Source organism: Mesoplodon densirostris, chromosome 3 (assembly GCF_025265405.1).
Source record: "Mesoplodon densirostris isolate mMesDen1 chromosome 3, mMesDen1 primary haplotype, whole genome shotgun sequence".
NCBI lineage: Eukaryota > Metazoa > Chordata > Mammalia > Artiodactyla > Ziphiidae > Mesoplodon > Mesoplodon densirostris.
This window is the reverse complement of record NC_082663.1, coordinates 150,511,021-150,524,043: the sequence shown is the minus strand read 5'-3', so window position 1 is coordinate 150,524,043 and position 13,023 is coordinate 150,511,021. Positions and strand designations below refer to the sequence as shown.

The window sequence follows — 13,023 nt, the reverse complement described above, 5'->3', positions numbered from 1 at the left end:
GGAACTGGACTCAGTCATACTATGTTCACCCAAGGCTCTGTCGTCCCCCAGCTTCAAACTTAAGCCTTAGGAGTTGGACCTTTCCACTCTATCCAGAGTCCTCTTGATCACTGATCTCATCACATCCCGTAGATCTAACAGCACCTGTGACATCTTTTTTTTTTTTCTTTTTTTGCCAAGCCACAGCAGCATGCAAGATCCTAGTTCCCCGACCACAGATTGAACCCATGCCCCCTAAAGTGGAAGCATGGAGTCTTAAGCACTGGACTGCCAGGGAATTCCCCAAGCACCTCTGACATCTTGAACTTATTTCCCCAGCAGTTAGACTGTGACCATTCCTGGTTTATTTCGTCCCCATGTGCACTATGAAGAAATGACAGACATGCTCTAGAAATGAACCATGTCTGCATCAAGATCACCCATTTCAAATGACAACAACTATTTTATCTCCCATTTCCTTGCCCAACACAGCTATCAGCACATGAGACAAGTATCAGATCTACAGAGGTGTTTAACAATGGGAAAACACTGAAGGACTGGGGAGGTGGTATTCTTTTTAATGCACCTTCCAAACTGTCAGAAACCCAGAGGGAAATCAGAATGGCCACCAGCAATCTTCACTGGCCATCTTTCTGGAAGAACACTAGGCCATTAAGAGAACACTAGGCCTACCGTGCACCGCAACGAAGAGTAGCCCCTGCTCGCCATGACTAGACAAACTCTGTGCACAGCAACAAAGACTCAATGCAGCCAAAAATAAATAAAATAATAAATTAAAAAATAAAAAAGAACACAGGCCTACTTTTCCAATTGGAATATTATTTTGGAGAATTTTCAGTTTGGACTTAAGTGTGAAGTTTTGTGCAAATTAACTGTGAGGGAGAAGTGCAAAGCTCTTGACACGGAACCCAAGGCCCAAAAGAGGTAAACAACAGGCTTCTATGAATTCAGGTCCATCGAATATTGACAGGAATATGAAAATACCAAACACCCGTCAAGGTAAACTTCATAATGTGCGCCATCTGATCTAATATAAGGCATTTGAAAAAGCTGAAATGTAGGGACTTCCCTGGCGGTCCAGTGGTTAAGACTCTGCACTTCTACTGCAGGGGGCATGATTTCCATCCCTGATCAGGGAACTACGATCTCACTTGCCTCGAGGTGTGGCCAAAAAATAAAATTTTTAAAAGGTTTAAATGCAAGACTCATGATGATGAGAGAAATCAATCTATTGAAACACCCCAGCACTGACACCATGTTAACATTAGAGAAGGAACTTTTATAATTGTCTTCTAGATCAGTGATCCCCAACCTTTTTGGCACCAGGGACTGGTTTTGTGGAAGACAATTTTTCCATGGAGGGTGGGAGGGGGGAGGGTTCAGGCGGCAATGTGAGCAATGGAGACGGACAGATGACGCTTCGCTTGCTTGCCCACCACTCACCTCCTGCTGTGTGGCCTGGTTCCTAACAGGCCTTGGGGGGGTGGTGTTGGGGACCCCTGTTCTATATGACAAAAATCTTAAATAGAGAAATGGAGATATTATTTTAAAAGACCCCAATCAAACTTCAGGACACGGAAACTACAACATCTTACATGAAAAATATACTGAATGGAGGGACTTCCCTCGTGGCACAGTGGTTAAGAATCCACCTGCCAATGCAGGGGACCGGGTTCGAGCCCTGGTCCGGGAAGATCCCACATGCCACGGAGCAACTAAGTCCGTATGCCACAACTACTGAGCCTGCGCTCTAGAGCCTGCAAGCCACTATTACTGAGCCTGCGTGCCACAACTACTGAAGCCCACGTGCCACAACTACTGAGCCTGCATGCCTAGAGCCTGTGCTCTGCAACAAGAGAAGCCACCGCAATGAGAAGCCTGTGCACTGCAACGAAGGGTAGCCCCTGCTCGCCACAACTAGAGAAAGTCCGCGTGCAGCAACAAGAACCAAAGCAGCCAAAAATAACTGAATAAAATAAATTAGAACTATATATATATATATATACACACACACACACACACACACACTGCATGGCATTAAAAGCAGATACAATATTGCAGAAAAAAGAGATGTGAACATCAGGATGGGTCTTTACTGCAAAGATGTGAACTCTGCAATAAAATATCAAAAAACGTAGAGAGCATGTGTGAGCTGTGAAAGGACCCCTACCAACTAAACATGTAGTTGGATTCCCAAATGAGAGAAGGAAGCTAGAAGAAAATCTTCTAGCTATAATAATCAAAATTATTGCTGATAATTTTTCAAAGTGAATGAAAAATATAAAGCCCAGATCTAAGAAGGCTGACAATCACCAAGCACAGGAAACAAAGAAATCTACACCAAGCCTTGTCATAATTTTATTTCTCAAAACCAGAGATGAGGGAATTCCCCAGCTGTACAGTGGTTAGGACTCCATGCTTTCACTGCCCAGGGCCTGGGTTCCATCCCTGGTCAGGGAACTAAGATCCCACAAGCCATGCAGTGAGGCAAAACAAAACAAAAACCAGAGATGAAGAGAATATCTTCAAAGCACCCAGAGAAAAACAACATATAATACACAGATGAACAAACATAAGGATGACACATGAGTTCTCACTGGAAATAATGCCAGTGCAAATACATTGCAGTAACATTGAAAATGCTCAGAGCAAAATTGTATGTCACAGAAAATGTCTATACTAAGAGGAAACACCTTTCTACACTATGGAAACTGAGTCAGACACACAAATGCTGAAAGAATCCATCCCCAGCAAACTGGCACTACCAGAAAAGGGAAAGGAAGTCTTTCAGGCAGAAGAGACAGGACATCAGCTAGAATGGGAGATCTGTACAAAAGCTTGGAGGTTCTGGATGTGTGGCTACATGGACATAGATGTAAGATGGGGGACTTCCCTGGTGGTACAGTAGTTAAGAATCTTCCTTCCAATGCAGGGGACACAGGTTTGATCCCTGGTCAGGGAACTAGGATCCCGGATGCCGCAGGGCAACTAAGCCTGTGCACCACAACTACTGAGCCTGAGCTCTAGAGCCCGCGAGCCACAACTACTGAGCCTGCGAGCCACAACTACTGAAGCCTGTGCGCCTAGAGTCCATGCTCTGCAACAAGAGAAGCCACCACAGTGAGAAGCCTGCGCACCGCAACAAAGAGTAGACCCTGCTCGCCACAACTAAAGAAAGCCCACGCACAGCAATGAAGACCCAATGCAGCCAAAAAAAAAAAAAAAATTAGATGGTTTTTCTTTTTTTTGTCATTTCAGTCTGAGAAATACTTGTTTATTTCAACAAAACGCTGATATACTGGAGGGCTAGTGTATCTCTAGAAGTAAAACACACGACGACAGTTGCAGGAAGACCAAGAGAGTGGAAATGACGTCTTTTCTGTAGCGTTAGTTTTTTTCACTTCCTTTCCCGGTGGCTTACTTCCTTTTAAAGTTAGAACCAGTGATATCCTTTTTCCTCGTTTTCTCTACTGCTGTTCATTTGCTGTGAAGCCAGGTTAAGTGGCCCCTCATCTTGGTGAATGTCAACATGGGTGAAGGTCAGTCCTTTGACCCCAGGCTTCTGGCCCCAATGTCAAGGCCAACAGGTAGGAGCACCACATCTCTGCCATGAAGGTCAAGCTCAATTTGGGTGTCGACTCCCCAGGTGGCACTGCCACAGTGTGAAATCCTTGAGGGACCTGTAGATGCATAATCTACAATGCACCGATTTCTCTCCAATGTGAAGAAAATTTCTGATGTATTTGCAGTTAAGGATAAAAACAGTTGGGACTTCCCTGGCAGTCCATTGGTTAAGACTCTGCGCTTCTACTGCAGAGGGCCCGGGTTTGATCCCTGATTGGGGAAGTAAGATCCCACAAGCTGCACAGCGCAGCCAAAAAAAAAAAAAGAGAAAAACGAGACTGCAGTTGAACTGTTGAACACACACACGCACACTCTAAACACAACAGAGGCCCCAAGAGCAAATGGATGAGTTAATCAGATGACTCACAGGTTCAGATACCAGCCTGTGTGAAACCGACTGGGCTAAGACAGGAAACATTTTCAATAATAATATCAATAGTGTATTACTGGGAATACCCATGATTAAAAGTTCGAAAGAAGCAAAATTACACCAAACACCCTTTGGTGATAAATATGAGAGGGCAGGGATTCCCTGGTGGTGCAGTGGTTAAGAATCCCCCTGCCAGGGCCTCCCTGGTGGCGCAGTGGTTGAGAGTCCGCCTGCCAATGCAGGGGATATGGGTTCGTGCCCCGGTCTGGGAGGATCCCATATGCCGCGGAGCGGCTGGGCCCGTGAGCCATGGCCGCTGGGCCTGCGCATCCGGAGCCTGCGCATCCGGAGCCTGTGCTCCGCAACGGGAGAGGCCGCGGCAGTGAGAGGCCCGCATACCACAAAAAGAAAAAAAAAAAAAAAAAAAAAGAATCCCCCTGCCAATGCAGGCGCCATGGGTTCACGCCTTAGTCCTGGAAGATCCCACATGCTGTGGAGCAGTTAGGCCCGTGCACCACAACTACTGAGCCTGTGCTCTAGAGCCCACATGCCACAACTACTGAAGCCCACATGCCTAGAGCCCGTGCTCCGCTACAAGACAAGCCACTGCAATAAGAAGCCCGTGCACCACAACAAAGAGCAGCCCCCACTCGGCACAACTAGAGAAAGCCCGCACACAGCAACGAAGACCCAACGCAGCCCCCCAAAAAATGAAAAAAAAAACCCACAAAACTTGAGTAGTGGTATTTCACACAGAGCAGATTTCACAGGAAGGAAAATTCTCAGAGATAAAGAGAGGCATGACATGATGATAAAGGCATCGATTCTGCAAGAAGACATAAGAACTCTTAGTGCGTGTGCGCCTAGCAACAGAGTCCACATGCTAGAGACAAAAACTGATACAACTGCATCGAAAAATGGATGAATCCACTATTAAAGTTAGAGACTTCAATATATATCTATCAGAAATGACAGATCCTGGAAGCAAGAAGTGAGTATGAACATAAATGAACTCAACAGTACCATCCGTAACTGGATATAATTCACAACTACGGACGATGTCATCCAAAGACAGCAGCACACAGATTCCTCTCAAGTGCACGTGGGACCATCACCAACAAACACCATATCTTGGGCCATGAAACAAACCTTAATGAATTTAAAAGAAGAGAAATTACAATAGATGCTCTTAGGCCACAGTGGAATTAAACTGGAAATAACATAAAGGTAGCTGGAAAGTCCCCGAAGTACTTGTAAACAACAAACTTCCAAATAACAAATGGATCAAAGAAGAAATCTCCAGAGAAATAAAAAATATTTTGAACTTAATGAAAACGAAAATAACACTTATAAAAATTTGAGGGATGCAGGGCTTCCCTGGTGGCACAGTGGTTAAGAACCCCCTGCCCAGTGGTTAAGAATCTGCCTGGCAATGCAGGAGACACGGGTTGAAGCCCTGGTACAGGAAGATCCCACGAGCCATGGAGCAACTAAGCCCATGTGCCACAACTAATGAGCCTGTGAGCTACAACTACTGAAGCCCGCGTGCCTAGAGCCCTTGCTCTGCAGCAAGAGAAGCCACCACAATGAGAAGCCTGTGCACCACAACGTAGAGTAGCCCCTGCTCGCCACAACTAGAGAAAAGCCCGCACGAAGCAATGAAGACCCAATGCAGCCAAAAATAAAATAAATAAATTTTTTTAAAATGCGAGGGATGCAGTGAAAGCAATGCTTAGAAAGAGAAAGCGCTGAAAGGATATATTTAAAAAGAAGCAAGATCAAAAATCAATAATCTAAACCTCTACCTTAAGAAACTAGAAAAAGGGCAAATTAAATCTAAAGTAATCAGAAGAAAAAAATAATAAAATTTGGAGCACAAATCAATAAAATTTAAAACAGGAAATTGGTAGAGAACATCAACTAAACCAAAAGCTGGCTCTCTGAAAATATTAATAAAATCATATGCTAACTAGGAAAAAAATAGAGAAGACAGAAATTATTCTTATTAGCAAAGAACTAGGGGATATCATTACACGTCTTATGGATGTTGAAAGGGTAATAATGGAATACTATGAATAACTATACCTACAAGTTTAATAACCTCGATGGAACGGCCCTATTCCTTGAAAGACACAGCCTGCAAGAACTCACACAAGAAGAAACAGATCATCTGAATAGTCCTATATCTTTGAAAGAAACTGAATGAACAATCAGTAACCTTCCCACAACCTTGCTACACTGTTGGTGGCAATGTAAATTGGTGCAGCCACTACGGAAAACAGTATGGAGGGTCCTTAAAAAACTAAAAACAGAATTACTATATGATCCAGCAATCCCACTACTGGGCATATATCTGGACAAAACTGTAACTCAAAAAGATACATACATCCCAATGTTCACAGCAGCACTATTCACAATAGCCAAGAATGGAAACAACCTAAATTTCCATCGACAGATGAGTGGATAAAGAACATGTGGTACACATACAATGGAATATTACTTAGCCATAAAAGGAATGAAATAATGCCATTTGCAGCAACATGGATGGACCTAGAGATAGTCCTACTAAGTGAAGTAAACCAGACAGAAAAAGACAAATATCATATATTGCTTATATATAGAATCTAAAACAATAAATAAGTAAAAGAAAATAAAATATTCCAATGAACTTATTTCCAAAATAGAAAGAGACTCACACACATAGGAAACAAACTTATGGTTACCAAAGGGGAAAGGGGCGTGGACAGAGGGCTATATTAGGAAGTTGGGATTAACATATACCCACTACTATATATAAAGTAGATAACCTACAAGGACCTACTGTATAGCACAGGGAACTATACTCAATATTTTGTAATAACCTGTAAGAGTAAAGAATCTGAAAAAGATATGTATGTGGGCGTGTGTGTATAAAACTGAATCGCTGTGCTGTACACCTGAAACTAACACACTATTGTAAATCAACTATACTTCAATAAAAAAGTAAAGTAAAAAATAATATAATTACTAACCTTCCAAAACAGAAAACACCAGATCCAGATGGGTTTACTGGTGAATTCTACCAAACATTTAAGGAAGAAATTAATTCTCTACAATTAGTTTCAGAGGACAGAAGCAGAGGGAATGTGCACTAACTCATTCTATGAGGTAAGCATTTCCCTAATAACAAAACCAGACACAGACATGACAAGGAAACTATAGATCAGTCTCTCTCATAAACAGTGATGTAAAAATCCCAAAGTATTAACAAACTGGGGACTTCCCTGGTAGTCCAGTGGGTAAGACTCCATGGGGGACCCAGGTTTGAACCCTGGTCAGGAAAGTAGATCCCACATGCTGCAACTAAGAATTTGAATGCCGCAACTAAGAAGACTGCATGCCTCAAGGAAGATCCTGCAAGCCACAACTAAGACCCAGTGCAGTTAAAATAAATAAATAAATATTTTTAAAAAATATTAACAAACTGAATCCAATAATATAGAAGAATTATACACCATAACCAAGTGGTATTTATCCCAGGAATGCAAGGCTGGCTCAACATTCAAGAATCACTTCAGGGGACTTCCTTGGTGGTCCAGTGGTTAAGAATCCACCTTCCAATGCAGGGGACGTGGGTTTGATCCCTGGTGAGGGAACTAAGATCCCACATGCCACAGGGCAACTAAGCCTACGCACCACAACTACTGAGCCCGCGCATCTCAACTAGAGAGCAAGCATGCTGCAAACTACAGAGCCCGTGCACTCTGGAGCCCGTGCACTACAACTAGAGAGCCCACGGGCCGCAACTAGAGACAAGCCCATGCGCTGCAACGAAAGATCCCACATGCCACAACGATAATCCCACGTGCGGCAACAAAGACCCAACACAGCCAAAAATAATAAAAATAAATAAAATAATTCTAAAAAATCACTTCAACAGTCTAAAGAAGAAAAATCACAGCATATCAAAAGATTTTTCTAAATTTATTTGAAAAGGCAAGACTATGGAGATGGCAGTAGAAGGACCAGTGGTTGCCGGGGATCGGGGTTGGCGGAGGGGTGACTAGGAGGCACACAGGGCGTTTTTTAGGGCAGTGAACGTGTTTCGTAGGATTCTCTAAAGGTGGATGCATCTTCATCTAAACCCACAGAACATACATGCAAAGTCAACTGTGGACTGTGGATGATGATGACATGTCAGTGTAGGTTCATCCACTGGAACAAACACACCACCATCTCACACGTCCAGAGGTCTGTAGGCCAGCAGGCCCAATTTACCATGTGCCCTTAAGTGCCCACGGGCATCTGGTAGCCCTCCTAGCGCTACAGAGCAGTGGCCCACCACGACGGCCACTCCCTGGGCCCTGCTGGAGCCGAGGCCCTCCCAGGCCCTGAGACCGGGCTGCTGGCACCCAGCTGCCCGGATTCCTTGGGCTGTGCGTGCAGCACCACACAGGCTCACCCCTCCAGAGGCCTCCTTCCTGAAAGGAACTGCTGCCGCCAGGACATGGGTGAACCAGTGCCCCTGGCACCTCCCACGTGACGATGGTCTCGTGGACCCACCACACAGCTGGTACTCAGGAAATACCCAAAATACTCTAGCCACTTGCAGCAGATGGCTTGTATTTAGATGCTTTCCATGGAGCTGCTGACCGCTTGGCTGAGGACTATTTGTTGACCAGCCAGGGCAGGGGCAGTTTCCCTGAAGGGGCCTTTCATTGCACGTGGGAGACAGCCCTGGCAAGGCTGCACAAAGGCAGAAATAGTAGACCAGAACCGGGAATCCCCCAGCGTGTCTCCCGCCCCTCTCCAATGCCCTGGGATTGAGCAGGTTCCAACACTCCTCCGACGTCTGCTTGTCTTAACTAAATTACACTGCATGGGCACTAGGCTTCTAATCTTCACACTCAGACACGTTCATATTCGACTGGATGAGATGAGGTGTGTCAGTCATCAAGCAGACATCGGAGGTGAATTACAATAAAGAGGCTGGATCCATTCGTGATGTGATCTGTGGTCTGACTAGGAAGAACTTTCAGAGCCCCACCCTCTTCCCTGCCCAGCCCAGTCTATGCGAATGGATAAGGAGGCCCACAAGTGCCATCTGTCCTGTGGTGGGAAGATCAAACCTCATAAACACCCAGCCACGACGGAGGCCCCACCAGCTCTTGCCCTGGCCACCTGCAGGAGCGTCCACCTGCGTCCATATCCCCAGATCACCAACTGTCTTCTGATCCTCTTGGTGCAAGTGGCATCATCCTGACAACCAAGCCCATCTTGGGTGGGGGGCAGGGTTGATCCCCCTCCTAAAGGGCAACCATAGAACAGAGGAGAAAATGTTTGGGGGCTGAGAAACAGGGGTCTAGTATGGGCAATTTGGAGAGGATGAGGCCGCAACATCCAAGTGTATATGATTTCCAAAGTTTTCAGAAGCACATGTCATAACAGAAAACCCTCGAGGCCACCCAAGTGGCTACTAGCAGTAGAATCAAGAAATGAACAGGGTGCAGCCCCATCACAGGGCCCTACAGACCAGCAAAAGTGACCAGACTGCCATCCCATGGGCAGCTAACAGCACTGAGTAACGGAAAACTGACACAATGCCATTTGCACTCCAAAGAAAGCACACAGAATTAAAACACAGTGACCCAGGGAGGCACACACTTGTCACTCACCCGACAGAGGAGGCCTGTCTGGGAGTCATGTCGAGCGGGGGCTGGTGTGAGGGATCCATCCAGGTCTTGGCCTGGCCGTCCTTCCGTGGATGTCCACTTTAGTAGGTTTAGGTGGGTCCTGCAACAGCTTATGCATTTTCTAGAGACACTATATTTGACAATTAAATTCTATGAAGTCGGGGCTTGGAGACAAGATGGCAGAGTAGAAGGACGTGAGCTCGCCCCCCTCATGAAAATACCAAAATCACAACTAACTGCTGAACAACCACTGACCAAAACCCACCGGAACCTACCAAAAAAGTTACCCTACATCTAAAGACAAAGAGGAAGCCTCAAAGAGACAGCAGGAGGGGCGCAATCACGACAAGATCAAACTCCACACCCACCGGCTGCGCAACCCACAAACTAGAAAATATTTACACTGGAAAGTTCGCACACAGGAGTGAACGTTCTGAGCCCCACATCCGTCTCCCCAGCCTGGGAGTCTGGCATCAGGAGGGAGAGTGCCCAAACCAGCTGGGCTTGAAGGCCACTGGGGTTTGATCACCGAAATTCCACACGACTGGGGGAAACAGAAGCTCTACTCTTGGAGGAGGCACACAAGGTCTCGAGCACACCAGGACCCGGGGGGTAAAGCAATGACCTCATAAGGGCCTGGGCCAGACCTACCTGTTGATGTTGGAGGATGTCCTGTGGAGGCAGGGGGCGGCTGTGGCTCCCTGTGGGGACAGAGACACTGGCAGTGTAAGTTCTGGGGAGTGCTCATTGGCGTGAACCCTCCTGGAGGCTGAGATTTTCTCACCAAGACCCCGCCCCACCCAACAGCCTGTAGGCTCCAGTGCTAGGACGCCTCAGGCCAAAAAACCAACAGGGCAGGAACACAGCCCTGCCCATTGGAAGACAGGCTGCCTAACGTCTTCCTGAGCCTACAGCTTCCCACTAAACACACCCCTTGACACGGCCCTGCCCATCAGAGGGACAAGACCCAGCTATACCCACCAGTGGGCAGGAACCAGTCCCTCCTACCAGGAAGTCAGCACAAGCCCTTCGCCAGCCTCACCCACCAGGGGGCAGACACCTGAATCAAGAACTACAATCCCAGGCTTCCCTGGTGGCACAGTGGTTGAGAATCCGCCTGCCAGTGCAGGGGACACAGGTTCTAGCCCTGGTCCAGGAAGATCCCACATGCCACAACTGAGAGTTGACATGCCGCACTAAGGGTCTGCATGCCACAACTAAGAGTGTGCATGCCACAACTAAAGATCCTTCATGCTGCAACTCAAGATTCCACGTGCCGCAACAAATATTGAAGATCCTGCGTGCCGCAACTAAGACCCAGCACAGCCAAACAGATAAATAAAGATTTTTTTAACTTACAAAAATTAAGGACAGACTTCCGGGTAAGATGGCGGAAGAGTAAGACGCGGAGATCACCTTCCTCCCCACGGATACACCAGAAATACAGCTACACGTGGAACAACTCCTACAGAACACCTACTGAACCCTGGCAGAAGACCCCAGACCTCCCAAAAGGCAAGAAACTCCCCACATACCTGGGTAGGGCAAAGCGGAGAGATTCCCGCACAGAGGAGCGGTGCCGAGCGGCACTCACCAGCCCGAGAGGATTGTCTGCTCCCCCGCCGGGGCAGGCGGCGCTGGAGCTGAGGCTCGGGCTTCGGTCAGAGCGCAGGGAGAGGACTGGGGCTGGCGGCGAGAACTCAGCCTGAAGGGGGCTAATGTGCCACAGCTAGCCGGGAGGGAATCCGGGAAAACTCTGGAGCTGCCGAAGAGGCAGGAGACTTTTTCTTCCCTCTTGGTTTCCTGGTGCGCGAGGAGAGGGGATTAAGAGCGCCACGTAAAGGAGCTCCAGCGACGGGCGCGAGTCGCGGCTGAAAGCGCGGAGCCCAGAGACGGGCGTGGGACGCTGGGGCTGCTGCTGCCGCCGCCAAGAAGCCTGTGTGCGAGCGCAGGTCACTGTCCACACCGCCCTTCCGGGAGCCTGTGCAGCCCGCCACTGCCGGGGTCCCGGGATCCAGGGGCGGCTTCCCTGGGAGAACGAACGGCGCGCCTCGGGCTGGTGCAACGTCACGCCGACCTCTGCCGCTGCAGGCTCGCCCCGCACTCCGTGCCCCTCCCTCCCGCCCGGCCTGAGTGAGCCAGAGCCCCCGAAGAGGCTGCTCCTTTAACCCTGTCCTGTCTGAGCGAAGAACAGACGCCCTCCGGCGACCTACACGCAGAGGCGGGGCCAAATCCAAAGCTGAAACCCAGGAGCTGTGAGAACAAAGAAGAGAAAGGGAAACCTCTCCCAGCAGCCTCAGAAGCAGCGGATTAAAGCTCCACAATCAACTTGATGTACCCTGCATCTGTGGAATACAGGAATAGACAACAAATCATCCCAAATTGAGGAGCCAGGAGTCAGTGCTGTGCCTCTGAGGTGGGAGAGCCAACTTCAGGACACTGGTCCACAAGAGACCTCCCAGCTCCACACAATATCAAACGGCGAAAATCTTCCAGAGATCTCCATCTCAACAGCAGCACCCAGCTTCACTCAACGACCAGCAAGCTATAGTGCTGGACACCCTATGCCAAACAACTAGCAAGACAGGAACACAACGCCACCCATTAGCAGAGAGGTGGCCTAAAATCATAAAAAGTCCGCAGACACCCCAAAACACACCACCAGACGTGGACCTGCCCACCAGAAAGACAAGATCGAGCCTCATCCACCAGAACACAGGCACTAGTCCCCTCCACCAAGAAGCCTACACAACCCACTAAACCAACCTTAGCCACTGGGGACAGACACCAAAAACAACGGGAACTACGAACCTGCAGCCTGCAAAAAGGAGACCCCAAACACAGTAACATAAGCAAAATGAGAAGACAGAAAAACACACAGCAGGAGAAGGAGCAAGATAAAAACCCACAAGACCTAACAAATGAAGAGGTAATAGGCAGTCTACCTGAAAAAGAATTCAGAATAATGATGGTAAAGATGATCCAAAATCTTGGAAATAGAATAGACAAAATGCAAGAAACAGTTAACAAGGACCTAGAAGAACTAAAGATGAATCAAGCATCGATTAAAAACACAATACATGAAATAAAAAATACTCTAGATGGGATCAATAGAAGAATAACTGAGGCAGAGGAACGGATAAGTGAGGTGGAAGATAAAATAGTGGAAATAACTGCTGCACAGCAAAATAAAGAAAAAAGAATGAAAAGAACAGAGGACAGTCTCAGAGACCTCTGGGACAACATTAAACGCACCAACATTCAAATTATAGGGGTTCCAGAAGAAGAAGAGAAAAAGAAAGGGACTGAGAAAATATTTGAAGAGATTATAGTTGAAAACTTCCCTAATATGGGAAA

The 13,023-nt window shown here is 47.2% G+C and overlaps 1 long non-coding RNA gene across 2 annotated transcripts in view; it reads right to left on the bottom strand.

Moving 5' to 3' along the window:
* Nucleotides 1-13,023, bottom strand: part of LOC132487040 (uncharacterized) — a 50,927-nt gene that overhangs the window by 19,971 nt on the left and 17,933 nt on the right. The window lies entirely within an intron of this gene.